Consider the following 25,169-nt stretch of genomic DNA (forward strand, 5'->3'; position numbering starts at 1 on the left):
GGCCTCTGCTATAAATTCTCTCTTCTTACTCTTTCAACCGGACCTGGACTTCCAACTCCCCAGGGACTCTTTGTTGTTTCCTGCCTCTCCCAGGGTCTGCCTTTCCAACCTCCCCCACTTGTTTTCTGCCCAACCTCCATGTGCTCTAGAGCAGGGGTGGGGAACATGTGGCCACATGCGGCCCTCTAGGTCCTCAAGTGTGGCCCTTTTACTGAATACAAACATCACAGAACAAATCCCCTTAATAGAAGGATTTGTTCTGTAAAACTTGGACTCAGTCAAAAGGCTGTACCCAAGGGCCTAGAAGGCCACATCAAAGGAATCAAGGACTATCAGCCATGCATTGAGAGTATGGAACAAGCCATCCCGTTTCTTGGAATGACTACACCCAAGATGATCACATTTCTGCACCGCTTTCTGTCCTTGAAACTAAATTTACCTCAGGTACAGGAATTCTTATGGCTCTAAATACAAATATCAATTCATTATTTTAGAGTTGCAATCTCAATTTCTGTATGATTGAATCTGAACATATTAATGAGAAGCCTATTAAGACTTTCTCACTGCTCAGAACAGAATAAATTCATGTTTTCCATCCTAAGTACAAAGGTGAATGAAATGGAAGCAATTAGTTAAACATGAAGTAGCAGCTTAGTTACTTTTGCATCTTTAATATGCACTATGAAAATCATTTCCTAGAGCTCACAGAAAGTAGTGTAGCCTAGAAATAAAAGGGAAGCACAAAGCATAATCCCAAAGAGTTTAGTGACAGATAGTGGATTTAGAACCGACTGGACCTGACCTGGATTTGGTTCCCTGGCCAATGAATTGCCTGGGGCTGACCAGACTTGTCACTTCCATCCTCTGGTTATTTTGTAAATCTCCCAAACTCTCTCCTCCTGGGATTCCCAAGCTTTCTTTATAGACTTTTGCTTGTTATGCAAAACAGCTTATCTGATGAAAATGAGACTTACCTAACCCCTCCCACCTGCAGCCTAGTTGTCCTCTTTCACCTAGAACCCAACATAAACCCTGTTCTGGGCCCCTGACTTACTGTGTAGCACCTGAGCTGCAACTCACTTACCCCGATTGAAGACTTTCGTTTTGTTGTATTGACTGCATTAAACTTCAAGTTGACATTAGCAAGATTTTAAATTTCCCCAAAACTTCTTTTATAGTGGTGACCAAAAACAAATCTCAACATGTTGATAATAAAGTCAACTTAAATATCATTCAGTTGAAATAATATTATGATCTCTGCAAATATATATACTTTAAGGATCTGTGAGCTTGTGGCTGAACAATGACAGCTGAAAGATGATCTATCAAGTATTCTGTTGAGAATTAAAATTCTGGCATAGTATCAAATCCTTGTAGAATTTTATCAGCTCTTCAGTTGAAAAGTAGGTCCACCTGGTTGACTGAAATGTATAATGTTTGAGTCCCTGACTTTAAACTCGAATTTCTAAAACAAAACTCATTAGTATTCCTACAAACCGACCCTTCTTCCAAATTTTCTTGTTTTTGTCAAATTCACCATGATTTTTCTAGCCACCCATATTCACAACCCCAAAATCATACTCAAGTCAATCTCACTTGCCCCATTGAGCCAATTAGTTGCCTAATTTTCCACATCTCTTGCATATGTCTCCATCTCTCCACTCACATGGGCGCCACCTTAATTCAGATCCTCAACACTTCTCATCTTGAATATAATAATATTCTCTTCCACTTCAACATCCACATAGCTGCCAAAGTTATTTTCTGAAGATCATCTGACCATGCCAGCACTTTTCTCAATTATCTCCAGATTAAAATACAAACTTACCATTTGGCATTTAAGGCTCTTCACAAATAAACCCAACCATACCTTTCTGGCTTTCTTGCACACCTTGGTCCAGCTGGTGGGGTGTGGCCCAAGCCAAGGTCTTTGCCCCTTGCCCTAAAGGGAATCTGGCTCCCCTTTTGTCTACAGGCCCCAGCCCCTCATCTCCCTTTGAAAGCCTTAGCCTACCTTTTAATTTCATTCAGATACCTTTCAGTTCCTTCATTATCTATTCCCATTGTCTGTTCAATCTCTTAGACATTCCAATCTCTGGAAATTCTCCCCCAGACCCTTTTCCCAGACCCTTCCCTGGTCACCCAAAGTATATAAGATCTACCCTGGCCCTCATTCAGGGCTGAGAATCTTATGCTCAAAAGGCTGAGAACCTCTCATGCCCGCTAGTCCTTAAGAGTGTCACCTGGCCTGTGTGTTTTATCACTAATAAACCTTTCCTCTGGCTGAAGATTTGAGTTGAATTCTTTAAGTCAGGGCCCGGTAGTGCGATCTTGGGATTCCAGCAGCACCCCAAAAGTCCTAGACCTCTTCACAGCCATTTTGACTTTTCTTGTTGTTCTTCACCCATGACACCCTATTTCATCTCCATGCCTTTGCCCCAATGTGGAATGTTCTCCCTCTTTACCACTTGGAATCCTTGGTTTCTTTCAACTCTCAGCTCAAATGTTTCCTTCTGTGCAAGTCCTAATTATGGTTTTCCACCCCCCAACTCCTGAACTGTTAACATTATTCCTCCCCCCTTCCCCCTGCTTTCTATGTGTTGTGTGTGTGTGTGTGTGTGTGTGTGTGTGTGTGTGTGTTTGTGTCTGAAATACTAAGCACAGTGTGTAGCACATAGCTGATGGGTTGATTCATTGAAAGCTTTCCATGTTATTTTTTTGTATCCCAGAAACTCTTACTTACGGTACTATGTTAAGGCAGAAATTGAAGATGTTAGAGATCAAAATTAAATTTGAACACAAATATGGCTTTGAGTACCTCCTAGAGTAGCCCCATAGAACCCTACTGTTCCGTGGAATGAAGTTTGAAAATTAAATGTCTATTCTTTTTTTTTTCAGAGGTGGGGAACTATGGGTTTGGAATAGAGCAAATGGTAATACTGCAGATCCTCCAGGAAGAGATATATAATCTCTCTAAAGAATTTGGCCTGAACATCCACACAGGCAATGCCAAGTAGATGAAGCTTGACAATTTCCCAGATTATTATATACATTTGGATGGACAGCCTATATCAGAATTTCCTAACTTTTGCTGGGTCTTATTTCCCTTTGCAATGTGGTAGAGTATATAGACCCCTTCTCAAAATACCACTTTAAAATGAATTAAATAAAATACATAGGATTTCAAAAGAAATCAAATCTATTGAAATATAGTTATTAAAATATATGTTTTTTAAGTTCATGGACTCCAGATTAAGAAATTATGACATAAAAAGCTCATCTATCAGTACACACATTAGGGACAGAACACATAAATGGACAATGAAGTGGGCCCAGAGTTTACCTGGAGTAGAAGACGGGGCTATACTGCCTTCAAGTAAGTGCAAATCTCCTTTCCCAGGAAAATTATGGCCCACATTTTTAATTCAGTATTTTTACTGGTGTTGCTGTAATGTGGCAGTGAAACATGGGAGACATTTCAAATGACTGTGACACAAAGGTCAATGGAAAGGTGTATGGCAATATGTTTAACATACAACTGATAAGAAATGTTGAAGAAAAAGGATTAAAATCAGGAAATAGTAAGTTGTCAGCTCTCAAGATATTAGCAAAAATTGAGGCAGGCCTCCAGCACAAAGGTAGCCCCAATGCTGCAAACTTGTAGGACTCAGAAGAGGATGGGTTTCAACATTTAGAGTAGATTTCTAAATCAGTGAAAACATAAGTCCATTTAAGCTTTTGAATAGTCTTCAGCCACTTGGTTACCCATCCTAACTTTACTTTACTTTCTACTTTACTTTCTAACTTTACTTTCTACTCTTTCATGTCCAGTGGCTGTTGCTCTTATTGAATGTTCATAGTTTATTAAAATTTTCTGTGCAACCAAAAGTGAAAAAAAAAAACTTCTACCATGATTCAGCATTCTTTGACTAGCAAAAAAGAAAAAAAATCACATTACTTAATTTCTTTTAAATTCAATCTCCTTTTCTAGATTTAATTTCTTTAATATCATATCTATTCAAATAATTTTCTTATATTCCTTAATAATCTGTCCTGATTCCCACCTTTTATGGCTTTCTCACTTACTTTTCCAATTTCTATTTCACTCTAAAGGGAGTCAGCAGAATCTTGTTACCCTCCTTGTGCTTTCTAAACAATAGTCTACTTTGTTCTTGCTCAATAAACCATTTATAATGCATAAAACTTTCTATACTTCTTTGTCACTGATTTTCTTCACATCAGGTGTTTCATACTACTTCCCCTAAAATACTGAGATCATCATTTATTTTTCATTTACAATGCTTTCATACAGGAAGGCATAAACATATTAAGTGTCATAGACACATACTGTTCTTAACAGTATATAAAATAGCACATCAAGTATTTCGGCAGCAAACAACCCAATTAAGTATTTAAGAGATTTTAGAGTAATGTTTTATTGGTGTTGGTATGGCAGTGAAAACATTGCTGAAAAATAAGAACAAAAGGTACTTAAGTATTCTATACCACCCCCCCCCACAGCAACTTCCTAAATTTTTCCAAGAATTGGCTTGAGAATTGTACCACTCTAAATGGCAATCAGACCAGGAGTCTGGGGCATGACCCATACTTTTTCATGTATTTTGTAAGAAGGGAGAGGGAACTGTTCATGGGAACTTTCCCTGTAGCCCAACTCACATTGTGTTATGCGTCGGGTTTGTTCTTCATTCTCAAAGAGAACCATGACATGAAGGAGATGATGACATGACTTGCAATTATGTCAATCATCTAATCCTTTGACTTTAAAGAACTCTCAAGTTGTATTGAGTCAGAGGTCAGAGGTCTATAAGTTCAGCAGAAACAAAAGATTCCCAAAAGGGCTTAAGATCTAGAATGAATAAAAAGGCACTTATTAATCACCTATTATGTGCCATGTATTCCCCTGAGCATTAAGCATTAAGATTACAGATGGAAATATGAGACAGTCTCTGCTCTCAGGAAACTCTCATTCTAACTGAAGGATGAAAAAAAGAGGTACATAGACACACACATATAACACATATACATACATGTGTATTACAAATGCATGTTTGTATGTGTATGTTTGTTTGTGTATGAGACAGTTAGATGGCATAGTGCAGGCAGGAGTGCTGCCTGGAGTCAATAAGACCAGAGCACAAATCTGGCCTGAGACACTTAATAGTTATACAACCCTGGACAAGTCATTTCACCTTTGTTTGCTTCAGTGTCTTCATCTATAAAATAGGGATAATAACAGCATGTACTTCCCAGCATTGTTTGGGGTCACGTGGGATAATAATTATTAAGTGCTTAGTACCATGTGTGGCATGATGGTTGGCTATGGTTGTTGTTGTATACACGCATACACACGCATACATAGGTGTACAAATATGAGTTCACTGAAAATTGGCAAAGAAGACAAAAGACAGAAATAGTTAATATTACAGGGGTTGTGGAAAGTTAGGCACACTAGTGCATTGTTACTAGACTGTGAATCAGCATAACTAATTTAGGAAGCAATTTGGAATTATGCAAATAAAGTCGTGAAATGCCCATGCCTTTTGGCCCAGAGATTCCACTACTAGGTTTATGCATCCTTATATACATCCAAATTTTTATAGCAGTACTTTTTTTTTGTGATGGCAAAGAATTGAAACCAAAGTAAATGTCATCATCAGGACAAATAGTAAATATTAGTCCTACATCCTAACTGAAGGTAGTAGTTGTTGATTCTAGCTTTTCCTTTTTCTATTGGTGGTGGATAGTCTTGGCTGGGAGTGAGGAGAAGGAAAGAGCCTTGTGTGTGTATGTGTGTGTGTGTGTGTGTGTGTGTGTGTGTGTGTGTGTGTGTGCGCGCGCGCACACATGGGAGCGTAAGGGGAGGTCCTTCTGCTTGTCTCCCAATGGGTGGACTTCAGGTTCAAAAATTCAAATGAAACAATAAACACAAACATAGTATTTCCTCACACACACACACATATATATGATTTATGTATAAAAGACAGTGTTAGTACTAACATACAAGTTCAGGTCACTTTGAAAGTCCAGTGAAGTCCATCCTATTTTGATTGTTTTAATGATACAGAGAAACATACAATTCTTGGGTATGATCCTATGGTCTTTATTCAATATAAACAGTTTTTCTATTTTTTGTAATATTCAGAAAAATCATGGAATATCTGATTTAAAAAGGATTCACAGAATCAGACTCCTAATTTTGCACCTATATTTCCATCTGTCATTTTCCTTCCCTGCATCACACTGCAACTATTTGTTCCCTTGTGTGTGCTTCGGGGAAATAATAATTTCAAATATTTTGGAATCGAATTTAAGCTTCTGTTTGATTGCATTTAAAAAGGCAAGATGTAAATGGAGTATTTCTTGTCGCAATGCATCCAAATTACTATTGAGCATTTTTCATAGAATCATATACTTAGAGCTAGAAGGAGCTGCAGAGGCCATCTAGGACGATATCCATGGTGAAGTACCTGAAGCCTTGTATTCCTTCAATTTCCATCAACTTCTTACTCATGCAAGAAAATGATCATCTTAAGGATATAAGGTCTTTAGAAAATGTCATTGTTCTCAAAGAAGTATCTACTCAGATGAGCTAATGCATTTCCCTCCAGTCATGAGGTGAAAGGCTAAGATACTGGAATGTTCCCTATACAATCAGATGTATCTTTTTGTTGGTTGGTTTTGCTTAAGTTTTTCTTTTTAAGACAGGAGGGTTGAATGTTGTGCGTGGGAGCGAGACATCTATAATGAAATTAATATGGTGGAAAAAAACCAAAAAGAATAAGTAAAACAAAAAGAAAATGAGTCATGTTTATGTAAGGAGGATTAGTATCTTAATGAGAAAGTTAGAGACTCAGTTTTTCCACATTAGAGAGGGGGAAAATTCATTTAAGGCATCTATTGTTCCATCAAACTTCTTTCTATAGCCCATTGTTTGGTGCACTTTCTTTTTCCAGTCTACTGGAAATCTTATGGCCAAACCCTAGAGGCATCTCCTATTTTCTTTAAAAAGCTCTCCTAACAGTCTATTTAATCAGTTAGGAAATTTCTCTCACTATCCTATTCCTTTCTGGGCTTAATTTCTTTCCTCTTTCCCTAGGAAGTCTCCCAGTGGTCTTAAGCAATGAATTTATTTATTGATGTTTATATTCTTCCCAAAATTGGGAATTTTCGTCTCCTCTGGAAGGCTTTAAAATGGGATCAGAAGTAGGACATTTATTTTCCTGTGGAGAAGCCACATGTTTGTGTAGTAATAGCTTGTCACCCAGGTGTAGGAAACAAGTGACATACACTATATCAATGCATGCCAGGAAATGATGAGCCATGAGGGTGATGCAATGAGCCATGTGGTATATGTTAGTCTAGCACAAACTAGGCTGAAAGAAAACTTTTCTCCACCTCCAATCTAAGTTGCATCTTTTCCATGGGAGTCTAAGGAATATAAGAACAGGCCGGCAAAGATCTTTTTAAAAATTGGCCCAGAATGGCCCCAAAAGCTCTATGAGCTTTCATAAGATAAAATTCATTCCAAAATTATTCCCAAATAGATCACTTGGCTACAAACTTCACAAGATAAAACCAGTATGGTTATGGCATTAGGCCTCCCAAGGGTGACTCTGGAATAGAATCTATTATCAATTTTTCAAATAAAGATTCTTAATCTTTTTGTGACATGGACCTTTTTGGCATTCTGACAAAGCTTATGGACCCATTCTCTGAATAATGTTTTCAAAAGTACATAATAAAACATATAGGATGATGTTGAAATACAATTATCAAAATAAGGACTACAGGTTAACTATTCTACTTTCTATGCTATTCTACTTTCATACTTAGGAATGGATCCAACCTTTATTTTGGGTAAGAGTAATCTTTTATCCACACACTTTGTGACTCCATAACATATCACATCCCAGTGAGAGTTAAGCTAGTATACAGCTAAATGATTTTCATTATTCCATTCTAATTAACAGTTTCTGATTCTGACAAATAGGAACCAATGTGTGGGGTAGAAATGGTGGGAACCTTTGGAGGCTGTAACCCCAGTTGTCAACATTTGTAATAGACAAAGAAGAGAATCATGAGCATATTTTACATGTACCCTAGATGTTCAAGCAGATATCCAAGAGTTTATAGATAAAGTAAGAAGAAAATACATTTTAGAGGAATGGAAGTCTCTTGGGAATGAAACTCTGGAACAATTTCAACTGATTGCCATGAAATAAAAAGGCAGATTTGGCATAGGAGAGGGGAAGCAGCTAAAAGGTCAATGTGGCTGACCGGTGCCTTTCAATGAATTCTTGTTTTTACCGAATACACAGAAGAATGAAAACAAGAGCAAGCACCTGTAGGTAACCACAAAAGAGTGGCATGATACTATGAGAACAATTTGGGGGATGCTACAAAGCCCATGCTATGTGAGCTTTGCAATAAATTCCCAAAACAAATGAAAAGAAGATTTTTAAAAAGTCATTTAAGGGGCAGGAACATCAAGGATGGAAGATTACCGGCATGTGGAATGGGGGTTTGGGAGTGGGGATGGTAATGGATGATGACAAGAAGACAGATCTGTTTAGCTTCCATTTTGTTTCTGTTCTGTCTATCAAGAAGAATGATCTTAGGACAAGAAAGAAAAGAATGAAAATGGTCAAGAAGGCATTGAAATCTAAGACATAAGAGGAGATGGTAGTCAAGCCCTTAGCTGCTTTCAAAGACTTTGAATTATCTGCCCAAGATGAACTACATCCTAAGGCATTGAAAGAACTTATGACTGACTACGTTACTGTCAAGTTGTTTCATTTCATAGTCCTGACCTATGTGTTGCCACTGGACTCTGATAGAGGAGAGAGTAAGGCTAATGACTTTGCATAACTCTGCCTCACTTATATCCAATTCACTTGCAAGTCAAGACATCACCCTCCTGATGTCATTGGTCCTCTTCAAAAACTAACTGGAGTGAATTGTTATTTCCTTCTTCAGCTTATTTTATGGATGAGGAAGCAAAGCAAACAGGGTTGAGTGACTTGTCCAGGGTTATACAATTAGGAAATGTCTGGGCCCAAATTTGGACTCAGGTCCTCCTGATTCCATGGCTGATGTTCTATCCACTGTACCACCTAGCTGCCATTGACTGTCAATAACTGTCGATAATCTTTGAAGAGCTATGGCAAATGGGAGAAGTATCTTGAGTGAAACAGGCAAATGTCTCTACTTTCTTTCTTTCTTTTTGCTCACAAATATTTTGATTTAAATGCAATTTTTGAGGATGGTAGGTTATAGATCTTGTTGAAGGCAGCAACATCCATGGATTGCACATAGTCTAGTATATCTGTCCCAACTTTATCATCTTCAACTACACATTGTATCTGAAGGTTCTTGATGCTGTATCTCACTGGAACTAGTTTAGAAGATCCCCATGCCAAGTCATCTGCCTGAATGCTTATGACACATTCCCTCAATTTTGCCATATCTGTCTCATCATCCCAAGGTTTTACATCCAGTAAGGTGGAAGACTTGGCAACAATTGCAAGGGTTTTTTTTATTTCCTTGATTCATACTGAGCAAGGCATTTTTCTTGTAGCCTCTTTGCTTCTTCACTTTCCTCATCATCATCAGACCCAAAGAGCTCAATGTCATCATCATCTTTGCTATCTGTAGCTCCACCACTTCCTGTGGTATCTTCTACATCAGCAGGCCCATATTTGCCCAAACCCTTCTTTATTCCTGGCAAGCTTTTGCTTCTCATAGGATTTAATATGATTATACCAACAGAGAGCATGGTACAAGTGGCAGGTGGTGGGCTCAAGATGACTTTAAATACTACAATGTCAGCCTGGATGGCATATACCTCTCCACGTAACTCTTGTCTGCCAGGAAGTCGTTGAGGTGCTGCAGGCCAGTGGATGTCTTGAAATCTCTGAAGCCAATGCCGTTGTGGGAGGAACTGGGTAGTGGGCAATGGCAGCGACAGAGGAGCTGAGCACAGAGCAGGAAAGGAGTACAGCATGCTCATGCTAGCTCCCCGCCCAATGAAAAAAGGGTGTGTCTCAACTTTCTTAATGAAAGGGAAAAAGAATAGATACTCCAAACAGTGGGTTAATGTACTTGATATAATTTATTTGTAAAATTCTATAAGTTTAACAAGAATTTTACCTAATAAAATTCTAAATTACTAAAGAGATTGTTTTTAAACACTTAGAAGAGAAAGAAGTTATCACTAAAAGACACAGAATATTTATTAAAAACAAATCATGTAAAGCTAACCCACAAGTTCTCAATGTGTGGTCTGGGGAGCCCTGAGAATTATGGAGACCCACTCCAGGGTTCCACAAGTTCAAAACTATTTTTATAATACTATTAAGACATTTTAATTTCTAATACAATAAATGTTGATAGACATAACCCACAAAACAACAACTGTTTCAGGTCCTCAATAATTTTTAAGAGTGTAGAGGGAGAGACTTCCGGGAACCTATATGGTGGAGTAAGAAGTAAGTTGCTCTCACTCTCTCTTATTGACCACTAAAAACCCAGAAAATATCACCCCATAATATCACATGAAGAGGCACAAAAACATATTACAGTAGAGGGAAGGAAGGACAGGAGATGAGCACTGTTTGAATCTTACTGTCATCAGATTCAGCTCAAAGAGGGAATAACATAATCAATTAGGTATAGAAATTTAACTGACTCTCTAGGAAGAAGGAGCGGGAAAAGGAAAGAAAAGGGAAGGTGTAGATAGAAGGGAGAGAAGCAGTAAGGGAAAGGGGGAAGAAAAGGGAGGGAGCTTATAGAAGGGAGTATAAATTGAGTTGTCAAAAGCAAAACTCTAGTGAGGAGGGAAAGGAAGAAAGGAGAGAGAAAAGCATAAATGGGGAGAAAATAGGATAGAGAGAAAGACACAGGTAGTAATCATAACTGTGAATGTGAATTGGATGAACTCTTCCATAAAATAGAAACAGATAGCAGAGTGGATTAAAAACCATAATCCTGTAATATGTTGTTTACGAGAAACATCTGAAGCAGAGAGATATACACAGAATAAAGGTAAAAGGCTAGAGCAGAATATATTATGCTTCAATTGAAGTAAAAAAAAGCAGGGTAGCAATCCTGATCTCAGACAAAGCAAAAGCAAAAATAGGTCTAATTAAAACAGATAAGGAAGGAAACTGCATCCTGCTAAAAGGTACCATAGACAATTTAGTAATATCATTAATCAATATATATGCACCAAGTGGTATAGCATCCAAATTCTTAGAGGAGAAATTAAGGGAGTTACAGGAAGAAATAGACAATAAAGCTACACGAGTGGGGGACCTCAACCCCTCCCCCTCAGAAGTAGATAAATCTAATCACAAAATCAACAATAAGGTAAGGAAGTGAATAGAATTTTAGAAAAGTTAGATACAGTAGACCTCTGGAGAAAATTGAATGCGGATAGAAAGGAATATAGCTTTTTCTTAGTGGTACATGGCACCTATGCAAAAATTCACCATGTATTAGGATATAAAAACCTCACTATCCAATGCAGAGAGGCAGAAATATTAAATGCATCCTTTTCAGATCATGATGCAATAAAAATTACATGTAATGAAGGGCCATGGAAAGATAGACTAAAAATTAATTGGAAACTAAATAATCTAATCCTAAAGAATGAGTGGGTCAAACAACAAATCATAGGTACAAATATAGTGCTGATACATAAATCGGGAAGAGCCAAAACAGAGAAAAAAAATTGTAGACCAATTTCCCTAATGAATATAGATGCAAAAATTTTAAATAAAGTATTAGCAAAGATATTACAGCAACTTATCTTGAAGATAATACACTATGACCAGGTAGGATTTATACCAGGAATGCAGGGCTGGTTCAATATTAGGAAAACTATCAGCATAATTGACCATATCAATAACAAAACCAAAAGAAATCATATGATTATCTCCATAGATGCAGAAAAAGCTTTTGACAAATATAACACCTATTCTTATTAAAAACACTATAGAGCATAGACATAAATGGTGTCTTCCCTAAAATTATAAGTAACATCTATCTAAAACCATCAGCAAGCATCATATGTAATGGGGATAGGATAGAAGCATTTCCAATAAGATCAAGGGTAAAACAAGGATGTTCATTATCACCACTGTTATTCTTTTATTATCCTAGCTTTAGCAATAATAGAAGAAAAAGAAATTGAAGAAATTAGAATAGGCAAAGAAACAAAGCTATCACTCTTTGCAGATGATATGATGGTATACTTAGAGAATCCTAGAGAATCAAGTAAAAGATTACTTGAAATAATAAACAAATTTAACAAACTTACAGGATATAAAATAAACCCATGTAAATCATTAGCATTTCTATATATTACTAACAGCCCAAACAGCAAGAGATACAAAGAGAAATTCCATTTAAAGTTACTGTAGACATTATAAAATATTTGGGAGTTTACCTGCTGAAACAAATCCAGGAACTATATAAACACAATTACAACACTTTTCACACAAATAAAGTCAGATCTAAATAATTGGAAAATATCAGTTGCTTATGGGTAGGTAAAGCTAATATAATTAAAATGACAATTCTACCTAAATTAATTTACTAATTCAGTGCCATACCAATCAAACTACCAAAAAATATTTTATAGAGCTAGAAAAAATAATAAAATTCATCTGGAAGAACAAAAGATCCAGAATATCAAGGGAATTAATGAAAAGAAATGCAAAGAAAGGTGGCCTAGTTGTACCAGATCTTAAATTGTATTATAAAGCAGCAATCATCAAAACTACTTGGTACTGGCTAAGAAAGAGAGTGGTGAATCAGTGGAATAAGTTACATATACAAGACACAGTAGTCAATAACTATAGTTATCTACTGTTTGGTAAATTCAAAGACCCCAGATTCTGGGATAAGAACTCACTGTTTAACAAAAACTGCTGGGAAAACTGGAAAAGAAACTAGGCATAGACTAAAATCTTACACCATATATCAAAATAAGGTCTAAATGGGTACATGATTTAGATATAGACTGATACTATAAACAAACTAGGAGAGCAAGGAAAAGTTTACCTGTCAGATCTATGGAGAAGGGAAGAATTTATGACCAAACAACAGATAGAGAACATTATGAAATACAAATGGATGATTTTGATTATATTAAATTGAAAAGTTTTTGCCCAAACAAAGCCAATGCAACCAAGATTAGAAGGAAACAGAAAGCTGGGAAAGAATTTTTACAACCGATGTCTCTGATAAAGACCTCATTTTTAAAATATATAGAGAACTGAGGAAAAATACAAGTCATTCCCCAATTGATAAATGATCAAAGGACATGAACAGGCAGTTTTCAGAGTAAGAAATTAAAGCTATCCATAGTCTTATGAAAAATGCAAATCAAAACAACTCTGAGGTATCACATCACACCTATCAGATTGGCTAACATGACAAAACAGGGAAATGATAAATGTTGGAGAAGATGTGGGAAAACTGGAACACTAATACATTGTTGGTAGAGTTGTGAACCAATCCAACCATTCTGGAAAGCAATTGGGAACTATGCGCAAGGGGCGATAAAACTGTGCATATCCTTAGACCCAGCAACACCACTTCTAGATCTGTATCCCAAAGAGATCATACAGATGGGGAAAGTATCCACATGTCAAAAATATTTATAGCCGCTCTTTTTTATGGTGGCCAAGAATTGTAAATTGAGGGGATGCCCGAATGGCTGAACAAGTTGTGGTATATGAATGTAATGGAATACTATGGGCTAGAAGATGCTGAGTGAAGTGAGCAGAACCAGGAGAACACTGTACACAGTAACAGCCACATTGTGCAATGACTAACTTTCATAGACTTGGCTCTTCTCAGCAGTGCAAGAATCTAAGACAATTCCAAAAGACTCCTGATAGAAAATGCTGTCCACATCCAGAGAAAGAACTATGGAGAAAGAACTATGGAGTCTGAACGCAGATAGAAGCATACTATGTGCTCTCTCTCTCTTTTTTTTTTTTGGTTGTTGTTTTGTTTTGTTTCTTCTTTCTTGTGGTTCTCCCATTGGTTCTAATTCTTCTCTACAACATGATTAATGTGAAAATATGTTCAATATGAATGTATATGTAGAGCCTATATCAGATTGCACAGCAACTTATGGAGGGGGGAGGGTAAGGAGGGCGAGAAAATTAAAAGCTCAAAAACTTATGGAAGCGAATGTTGCAAACTAAAAATAAATTTAAAAAAAGTATATAAAGGGCTCCTGAGACCAAAATGTTTGATAATTGCTGGCTTATCATTTTTCCTGAGGATGTTAGACTTTGTGTGTACTATGGAATACTATAAATATATTTTATCTGGCTTTTAGTAGTCTTCCAAGATATTCTTATGGACAAAATGGGGAGATGTGAGGTGGGTAATAATATAGTTAAGTGGGTTCAGAAAAATTGGCCAGACCAAATAGTTTGACTAGCAAATCACTGTCAGCCTGGATGGAAGTCTCTAGTGGAGCACAGCAAGCCTTTAGCTGTCCTTAGACCTATTTTGTCCATAATTTTTATTAATTACTTGGATGAAAAAAATAGAAGTCATACTTATCAAATTAGGAATACCTGATATAGTAAGTGATGTATTTAAGCTATAAGATGTTATCAACAAGCTAGAATGGAAAAGTGAAGTTAGTAATTAACATAAGAGTAAAAATAACTAAATTGCACTAAGTAGAGGACAGGTGTTAAGGTGGGTAAAAAGAAGTTAATGTGAGAAATTTCTAGGGGTTCTAACGATATACAATATGATCCAATGGTATAATATTACAGACAAAATAACATGACCTTATTCTGCATTTGTGAAAGTATAGCATTCACATTGAGGAAGTGATAATCTCACAATAGTCAGATGACATCTGGAAGATGGTATTCAATTCTGGGTGCCATATTTTGATGAAGATATTGACAGACTGGAGTGTGTCCAGACGATGAGAGGAGTAGGATCAATTTAAGGAACAAGGGGTGTTTATGCTGGAGAAGAAACCAGGGAGTCCTAGGAAGATCATGATAGCAATGTTCCAATAATTAAAGTATGGTCATGTAAAAGTGTAATTAGTCTTATTTGGCCTCAGGTAATACAAGTAGGACTAATAGATGTATGTTACAGGAAGGCACAAAAGGGGAAAAATATTAATAATTAGAACTAAAAAGTAAGTTATGTTCCCTTACCATGTAGTAAGTTTCCTGTCGTCAAAAATGTTTAAATGGGCTCCTGGATAACCAGCTGTCATGAATTTTGTAGATAGCATTCACAATTTGTATATGTATTAAACTAAGTGATCCATGAATTCTCTTTTGACTGTACAATTTTATGATGCTACAATTTATGAATATTGGGTTACTTTTTCCTCAAACTAGAGAAAAAGAGTAATCCTCTTTACTTCACCTCCATTATTCAAAATATCATCTTTTAAGTGGTTTCCACCCTGTCTGAAAAGAATAATAGAAGGTATTAGGAAATAATGGTGATAATCCCCTCATCAATAGTATACCTACAATAGTTATTCTTTCCTTACTTTCAAAAAATCTTGGAGAAAAATATATTCCACTAGTGAAAATTATCCCAAGGAATCTAGCCAGGTTGTTGACAAAGTTTTCCTTCATATTCTTGACTTTAGGGAATGACAACCAGGACAACTTAAAGCACACAAAGCTTTCAAAGAGATCATGCTTTTTACCAACAAATTTCCCCAAGAGATTTGCTCTTATTTTCAGGCTAAACTTTTACCCAGGAGAGGAAAAAAAAAAGGCTTTGTCCTTTATACCAAATCAGTCTAGTCTACCTGGGTCAAAAATGCTTCTCCAAAAAAGAGAGAATGCTTTTTTTGAAATTGTATAATTTTGACAAGAAGTATATATGTTTTATATATATATAATATATATATATATTATATATATATAATTACATAATATTTTGCTATCTATACCTGTAGATCTTTTACTCTAATTTTGAAAATGTTGCTCAAAATGTAGTGTTTAGATAGAAATATTTATAAATTATATAGCCCATAACTATAGGTAGATCAATATGAATATATAGATATATATATGCATATAGGTAGATATAGATTTTGATACAGTTCCTATTGGAAACTGGTCCTTATTGGCTTATAAATTAATGATAGACTTCAGGATCAGAAAGGATAGGACTTCTGAATGGAACAGAATTCTCAGACCTTGTTGATCTAGTCTGTTCCCCCTTATTTCACAAATGAGGAAACTGAGAAGGAAACTGTTATCACTTGGAAAAAGACAATTGCTTATTTTAGTTCAAATATCCTTGAAAGCATTTTGTCATGAGAAAGCCAGCATATTTCACAATAATATAGAAATGCCTTTGACTTTACCCCCATACTATCATGACTTGTCCAAGAGCCTTTTGTTTAATGGACTGTTTTGGTTTTGGTTTTTAATAAAAATTGATTAGTCTTGTAACAACTTTTAAAACTGCATATGGCCCTTCACTCGTATTTCTCAAAAGCATCTTAAAACATACTCCATCTTTCCAGGTCATGTGAGCAACAAGATGGAAAACTAGACTTTTTTTTCTCTGATCCCAATGACCTCTCAAAAACATAAAGTATGTGTCTAAGACAAAACAATGTCAACTGTCTCCAGTTTCACCAAGAATCCAAAGGAAAGTTTGGTTTTTTTTAAATCCCCTAAACAAATTCCATTTGTGTCATGAGCCCACATTGACTGATACATTGTCTCCATATTGAAATTCTACACAAGCTAACTCAAATTTTATTTTGCTTACCCATTCTGGGTTAAGTAACTACTGTGATACATTCACTGCCAATTGGAGTAAATTCACTGTTAATCTTTCTTTTGTGAACTTTCTTTTTTTGTTTTGTTTTGGGTTTTTTGTCAACTTCCAATTGATCTCTGTTTTCATTTGTAAAGGATTACATATTTATGCAGGAGTGGCCCTAAAACAGCCAATAATGCTGGCCACTATTTCATTCCCGCCCCACTAAGCAGATTTTTTGCATTCCCATTGGAACATGTCTCACAGTATGAAAAACTCCAAATAAAAGAGAAAATAACATTGTCTCAGTATCTTCATCCATTAGATTGAGCCTTGAAGAAAGACAAGAATGTTTGAAGATTAACTGCTTTCAGCTAACTAGAGAGATAACCTGAACATTGTATTAATTCTCTCTAAAGTTACATCTGTAACTAAATGTTCAAAGGTAAGTTGAACACTAAATTTATTTCAGTTTTCTAGTTCATCTGTGATCTATCAGTGTGGGTCTCCTTCCACTGTTATAGTTTATTCACACCCTGTCATACTGTGTGATTCATATTGATATCCTTTCATGAATCCACCATAAAGGAGGCACCCAATCTGCTAGACTGTTTCTTTATTTCTTTTAATAATTCATAGACACCAATGCAATATCAGTTATCCCACACTCAGTATGATGTGTATATCCCACATCCTTTTCTGGTCATGCTTGCTTTTGATGGCATGTAACTTTCAACAAGTACTGTTGATTTTACCTTTCATTAATACCTCTATCATATTATGCCCCCTTCTGTTCTCTGACAATGCTACTATCCTATTGCAGGTCCTTATCACCTCATGCCTAGACTTTTATAACAGCTTTCTTGTCGGTTTTCGTACCTCAAGGCTTTCCTCACTCCATCTCATGTTCCATTCAGCTTTCAGAGTGATCTTCCTAAAGCAATTTTAACCAGATCACCCCACCCCTACTCAATAAATTCCAGTGGCTCCCTACCAAGATCACATATAAAAATTCTGGGTTTGTGGGCAGCTAGGTGGGGCAGTGGATAGAGAACCAGCCCTGGAGTCGGGAGGATCTGAGTTCAAATCCAGCCTCAGACACATAATACTTCCTAGCTGTGTGACTGTGGCCAAGTCACTTAACCCCAGTTGCCTCACTAAAACAACACACACACCCAGACACACACACAGACACACACAGAGACACACACACCAAATAAAAATTCTGGGTTTGTTATTCAAAGCTCTTCATAACCTGACCCCTCTCTAGCTTTCCAGTCTTCTTATATCCCTGCTACCCCTGATGTACTCTTCAATCTAGTGATATTGACCCCTGTACTTTTCCTCAAGCAAGACACTCTATTTCCGGACTTTGGGCATTTTCACTGTCTGGACTGATTTCCCTCCTCATCTGTGCCTCTTCTCTGGCTTCCTTAAAATCCCAAGCCATCACCAATCATTTTGACTTTTGTCCTGCCACTGGATTTTGATGACTCTGGAAGAGAGAGTGAGGCTAATGACTGTGCAACTCTGCTTCTGTCATTGGTCCTCTTTGAAAACAAAGGATGAAAAACAACAAATTCTCCCTTCTATATGAAACCTTTCCCAACCCCCCTTAATTCTAGTGCCTTCCCTCTCTCTATTTGTTGTCTCCAATTTATCCTGTATATAGACTGTTTGTATATTGCTCTTTGCATGTTGTGCTCACCATCAGACTCTGAGCTTCTTGAGAGTAGAGACTGTCTTTTGCCTTTCTTTGTATCCTCAATGCTTAGCACAGTGCTTGGCACAGTAAATACTTAATAAATGTTTATTCACTGATTTTATGATACTTCTCACATGTAAGTTAATGTTGGTAATATGAGTCAGCCTTCTTATACCTGTGATATACTTTTCCATTCCTACTTGGATCATGTGTAATTATGATTCTCTTAAAATCATGATATTCCACAATTCATACCATATAGCACTTAGGTAGATAACAGTTCTCTGGTCCAGTTTGATCATTAATAAATTGTAAGAGTGACATGTTGAACAGATAATGCTCAAATCTGATTTGAAGTTACTGGCAATAATATTCTTGAATAATTTGGTATTTATAGTTTTATCTACTTTAGACTCCTTAAAATTTATCAGTAGTAATAGCTGGTATTTATATAGTTTGAAAAGTGATATGCATGTGATGTATCTGGATATACTATGTAAATATGTAGGTATTTATATAAAAGTTAATTTGATCCTCATAACAACTCTCTGAGATAGGTTTTACTCATGAGGAAACTAAGGCTGAGAGGATAAATGACTTTTTGTAGGATCCCATAGCCAGTACCTGAAGCAGCTTTTGAACTCAGTTCTTCCAAACTCCAGCCCCCCACTCTACCCAACATTCCACCTATTAGAACCTAGCACAGTGCGTGGCACATATTTGTGCTTATTAAATGCTTGTTGATTGAAGATACCAGGCACAGCTCTAGAGACACTGTGAGCAATAGATCTGGCTTGAAGTATAACTGACACTTTTTCCCTGAGTGAATATGGATAAGTGACTTTAACTCTCTAGATCTAAATAACTTCCTATGAAACATATGGGCAATGGATTAGTCCCTCCCTGCTCTAAATCTTATGATTCTATGAGAACTTGAAACTATAGTAATTTGCATAGCTAGGATACAGTTACATTTTTATTCTAAAGTCTCAAGCATCCTAACTTTTCATCTGCTATTCACTGTTCACTGGCTGAATGGACAGCTGCTATTTGTCAGTCAAGAGATCAAGAAATAACTATCATCAACACTTTAGCATCCAACGGAGAAAAATTATTAACATCTGAGATGCAGAGATACAATCATCAATGTCAATTGCCTGCGATTTCCTCAATGCAGGAAGGATCTGCCCCCACAAAGGCAGATCACAACCCTACTACTATATAAAGCCATAAAATGTTTCTGGAAAGCAATTTCAATTATGCCAGGAAAGTGATTGAAACTATTCTGGAAAGCAACGTCAAAGTACACTACTAAGAAAGTGATTAAAATAACATTGGATGCAAAGATCCTGCTGCTAAGTATATAATCTTAGTAAGTCAAAGTCAGAAAGCCATTTCTCATATATACCAAACTATTCACCATAGCACTTTGGGTGGTAGTAAAGAATTGAAAAGAAAGTAAATAGATTCTGATACATGAATGAAAGCGAACATTATTGTACTTTAATGGATGATGAATATGAAGAATACAGAGAAACATAGGAAGATTTATATCAACTGATGCCAGGTGAAATAACGAAACTAGGAAAACACCATAAAATGACTGTGACAATATGAATGGAATGAACAATAACAAAAAGTCTACAGTGTACAATTACAATGACCAGCCTTAACCCTGAAATAAGGATGAGAAAATAGATCCTTCCCTTTCTTTGGAAAGATGAGGTATGAATGAGAAACATTGTATTTACAGTCAGACTCTTTTGTAGTTGTTTTTTTCTGAGGTGCCTTATCTCTCTCTTTTTTATTTTTTGTTACTGAGATAGTGTGCTATATATTTGGGGGGAAAGCTTATAGTTTTTTAAATATTCCAATAAAAAAGTTTCCTGAGAATCACAGAGGTTCAAGTGATTTGCCCTAGGTCGTATGGCTCCTAAACAAGTGACAGGATTTGAACCTAGATCTTCCTCACTCTAAGTTGAAGTACATAGTCCCTGAAACACCTTACAACTCTAAATCTATGATCCTATGAGCCTAAGTCCAACACTCAGTCCCTTGCAGACTGCTTCTCCTTTGCATTCACAATAAAAAAAAATTGAGAAACAGATGGGCAAGAGTCTCAGCAATCTTCATTTATCTGTATCTGATTCCTTTATATGGGTTAATTACATACTCCATTAGGTAGACACTCAACCAGCAGAGTCCATTTTTATTCTGCTTACAGGAGAGTAGTTATTATGCTTGTGATCTTCCTGTTTGTTGTTCAGTCATGCCCGACTCTTCATGAAACCCCATTTGGGGTTTTCTTGGCAAAGATACTGGAGTGATTTGCCATTTCCTTCTCTAACTCATTTTGTAGATGAGGAAACTGAAGCAAACAGGGTTAAGTGACTTGCCCAGGGTCACACAAGCTAGGAAGTGTCTGAGGCCAGATCTGAACTCAGAAAGATGAGTCTTCTTGACTCCAGGCCCAACTCTCTATCTACTGTGCACTACCCGGCTGCCCTTTTCTTGTGACCTTATTACAGAACATAACTCAGCAAAAGGCACCCCTAGGAATTTATCCTCTGTCCCATTTCTTAAGAGCTTTGCTTTCAGAGGTTCCCAAACTTTCTTGGTTTGAGGCTCTCTTAATGTCTTGGTAATTTTTTTCATAACTCCTTTAGGCCAAAAGAAATACTTAACAATTCCATTTATTAAGTAGTAGTTCCAAATAACTTAATAAGTATTTATGTCCTAACAACTTAGTAGCCATTTGAAAAATAATACACATACATTGAAAGAAAATAATATTTTTATTTCATTCTTAAATAACCACTATCACTAATGGAATGTATATGCCTGTTGGGTACTATACAGCTTCTCCAACCTTAGAATTATATTGAACACCACCACTCTTGTTTCTTGTTGCACATTGATTTTAGCATGGTATTTGCCTTTTATCCCACCAAGTGCTGAAAACCCAGCTTCAAAAAGATATGCTATTGTAAATGAGAAAGTTTGAGAAGTTTCTGACAGAGTAACCAAGTGTAATCCTTGGTTCAAAGTTCCAGTTATATGGGATTTTCTCCTCATTGGTGGAGACTGACTACTCAGTGCCCTATACCTGGATGAGGGCCAGGGAAAGTTGGCAAGAGTGGGAGAGAAGAGAAATCTTGGTTCTTCTAGAGGACACACCATTCCGATCTCTCTTCAGCCCTCCTGAAGAGAGAAATTTTGGGAAGCAGGCAACATGGAGAGGTTTAATCATTTCGCCATTCACATCTTGCTACATCAGAGACATCAGTGAATTTTCCCTTCAGGTGATACCTGGAACTCTCTTGGTTAGCTGGGTTATCTTACACCCAATGGGAGAACTATTAATCAAATATAATTAAAAATTATTATTAATACCTCACTTCGATGGGAATGGAACACAAGCACTATTAAAACCCACAGTCCCCTAGTGGTAAATGGAGAAGATGTCATTTCATCTGCCTTCTGGAATTTAATTGAAGCCTTGGGCAGGCAGAATAGCTGACATTTATTTTCCTTTTCTTTTTCTTTTTTTGCATTATATCTTCTTTATTTGAATTCCACTAGCTCTTTGCCCCAGCAAATGACATTAACCCTTTCACATAACGGTTAACAAAAGCCAATCTATTTGATGAATTCAGGTAAAGGAAAAGTCTTAACTCAACCAGCAGTAGAAGAAAGCTCCACAGTCTACAACTCATGCAATGCATTGAATCAAATGAAAGCAAAGTATGAATGAGGAATTGCCATCATTTCTTCTCTAAGTTTGTCCGCAAGGGAATGTCCTTTCCTTTGAGCCATCTAGAGATAGACACAGAAAGACCCAAAATATTGGTATGGGGGACATAAGCTACCACAATAGGACTTCATATCATTCTTATCTCAAGAAAAGATTCAAAGTCCTCTTCTACTATCTCCCTTTAATGGCAATGCCTTATTGAATTCAATGTCTTTGAATAGATTCTAATAGCTGACATTTCTTGTACAACTCCATGGTCATCAGGATTCAGCTGTGATTCATGGGTTTAAATCCATCATGACCACACAACCCCTAGATCCCCTTCTCATACCTTCTATGACAAGCTCTACTGCCTGCTTCCCTTCCTGCTGAATCCTTCGGCTCTTATACTCCAACTTTTCTTGCTTCCATATTTGATATTTTAGGTATGTCTCCAAGCTTAACTCTATGTTCAATGTTAACTAATCCCTATTAAATTGTTACTGATAATAGCTGGACACATTATAGTCTCCAGAGTATTTTCATTTCAAAAAGAAACTCATAAAAGCTAAGAAACCTTTGAGTCCCAAGGGAATTGATTGCTAATTGTGTCATTCCTAGAAATTTGGCAAATCCATATAGGAAGATATTTTGGCTAGAGAATTCTAAAATCAAATTTCATAAGTAGCTACCTACTCTGCCTCCTTATCAGGTCAGACCTAGGAATGGTAAGTGGAAAGGTACAGAAGACATGGTAAAATATAATAAGCTAGTTGCTGTTCATACTCTCAGAGGTATAATAGGCTAGAAAAGAAATCAAAGGATTGTTGAGAAGAATGTGTGGCCCTGATTTGAGCAAGTAATTCACCTTTTCCAGAAGCCTAAGCCTGAGTTGCTGCCACTAGCATGAAAAATTGGTCGTAAAACTCAGTGATTTCTTTCCCACCAGTTTATCACTGTATATATTATTCAGTTACATCCTCCACAGTCTAAAGTCTCCTTTCCTATGTATATACCTTTACAAGAGCACAATGCTGGTCAAACCCGCTTCAGCAACTCAGGAATGGTCAGACTCATGAAGGTATACTATTCACATCCCTTATTCCCAGATCAACATCAGTGGCTCCCTACTCAGTGTAAGAGGATTCAGATAGCACTCTAAGACTTGACTTGGAGAAGATGGCTCTGACCTAATTAAATGAAGACATCAAAAGATTTATCTACTGAGTTTATTTCATGAAGAAGCTATAGAGGAAATTTCATTTTTATGCCTTACTCTGGGGACATAATAAACTTTATGAGGTAAAATGTAATACTTTTCCTGCTTTATCACCACGCACTTTCCCCCAACAGACAGTAAGTATGCAATTCCATATTCTTTCAATGAACAAGGAAATAAAAAAGAGAAAAAGAAAAGAACACTAGAATATCTAAAAGAATGCATTAACTATGGACATAGTCTGATAATAAAGCAATAGTCCTTCTTATTTCATCATCTGATCTAATTCTATGGATGCTATGTCTCCTAAAAAGAGATTGGAATCTTAATTCAAAAAGTATGTATTTTGAATTCTACTAATAATAGTTACCATGGAACTCTGAGCATCCCATTGCAAGTTAATATATTCTCAGGGCTAATACTGTTTTGGCATTTCATGTGTTTTCTCCTTCAGTAGATAAACCTGCCTCGAAAAAAAGAAAATGCCCTACAACCACCCCTAATTATTTCCTTTCACTATATTGGCAATTTTGTCTTTCTTGTAAAACAGTATTAAAAGAAAAACTAGTGGTAGATAGGGGAAATTAGTAATCAGTTCTTTTTTAAAAATCCATGCTTAGATTTAAACTCCAAATAAGAGCCATAATTAAGGGGGAAATGACTAATAACAGATTAAAAGAATTCTCCATTGTATCTTTTACTAAACATTAGAAACAAGATGTGATATAAATACAATATATTGCTATGATCTTCCTAACAGCTTCTTTCCTCTGGCTCTTCATCTGAAATTCATCAAGCCTTCAAACAATAATGGGTAGGGAAAGGGAGGAAAGGATAGACACAAGTACTGGAAATTTTACCTGTTACAATTATATTGCTAGGTCTTTGTTAGAGTGATGGATAAATCATACGAGAGAGTTTAAGAGATTGTGGAATGCATTTTGCAATGGAGTCGGACTTTGAGCAAGTAATATCATAGTTATCTCTCTGACAAACATCTTTGTGAAATTTTTAATGACATCCAGGGTACATGGGTCACTGTTTGCCAAGCCACACTCTCTCTGGGTGAATAATGTTCCTATTTTTAAAATTAAGAAGGGAAATTTTTTGGGCTGGTCCTTCATACGGGTTTCTCAGATATAGGTTTAGGTGCTATAATGTCAAAGGTGGAAAGAAAGTTCCTTTTCTTCATGATCTGCCTCCCCCTCCTCAATTCTGCTTCCAGTACAAATTATAGGTCCCCATCTGCTTAAAATCTCTTTTTAGGAACAGGGAAAATACCTTTTCATTCCATAATTTGAATAAGGCTTTATGGTTGATAAAGCATTTACTAAGTTTTTATTGTCTTTTGGTAGGAGTGGGAGAGGGTTGTGTGTTATTATACTAAACGCTAGGAATACAAATACAAAAATGAGACAGCCTTTGCCTTCAAAAAGCTTCTGTTCTAATGGGGGAAATAACAGGTATAAGAGAGTAGCAGACAAAGAAAAGAGTTATGGTCAGGGGAATCACAAGGCTTTAGGGTAGTCAGTTGACAGGCTCTTTCAAGAAACAATAGTTTTGTGGATTTGATTACTATTTCTGAAGCAATATATTAAAAGAAAGAGGGAGGATGCCCAGGTAACATAAGCGTGCAAGGGTAGGGGGTGTGGTGGAAGAGTACTGTATTGGATATGAAACATTATATGATCTAGAGCTGGCTA

At 36.5% G+C, this 25,169-nt stretch overlaps 1 pseudogene; it reads right to left on the bottom strand.

Annotated features, from left to right (window-relative positions):
• Positions 1 to 9,248: 9,248 nt before the first annotated feature.
• LOC110218857 (elongation factor 1-beta pseudogene) overlaps positions 9,249 to 25,169 on the bottom strand; it is a 55,819-nt pseudogene continuing 39,898 nt past the window's right edge.

The sequence above is a fragment of the Phascolarctos cinereus genome, unplaced genomic scaffold (assembly GCF_003287225.1).
Source record: "Phascolarctos cinereus isolate Bilbo 61053 unplaced genomic scaffold, phaCin_HiC Scaffold_4;HRSCAF=312, whole genome shotgun sequence".
Taxonomy (NCBI): Eukaryota; Metazoa; Chordata; class Mammalia; order Diprotodontia; family Phascolarctidae; genus Phascolarctos; species Phascolarctos cinereus.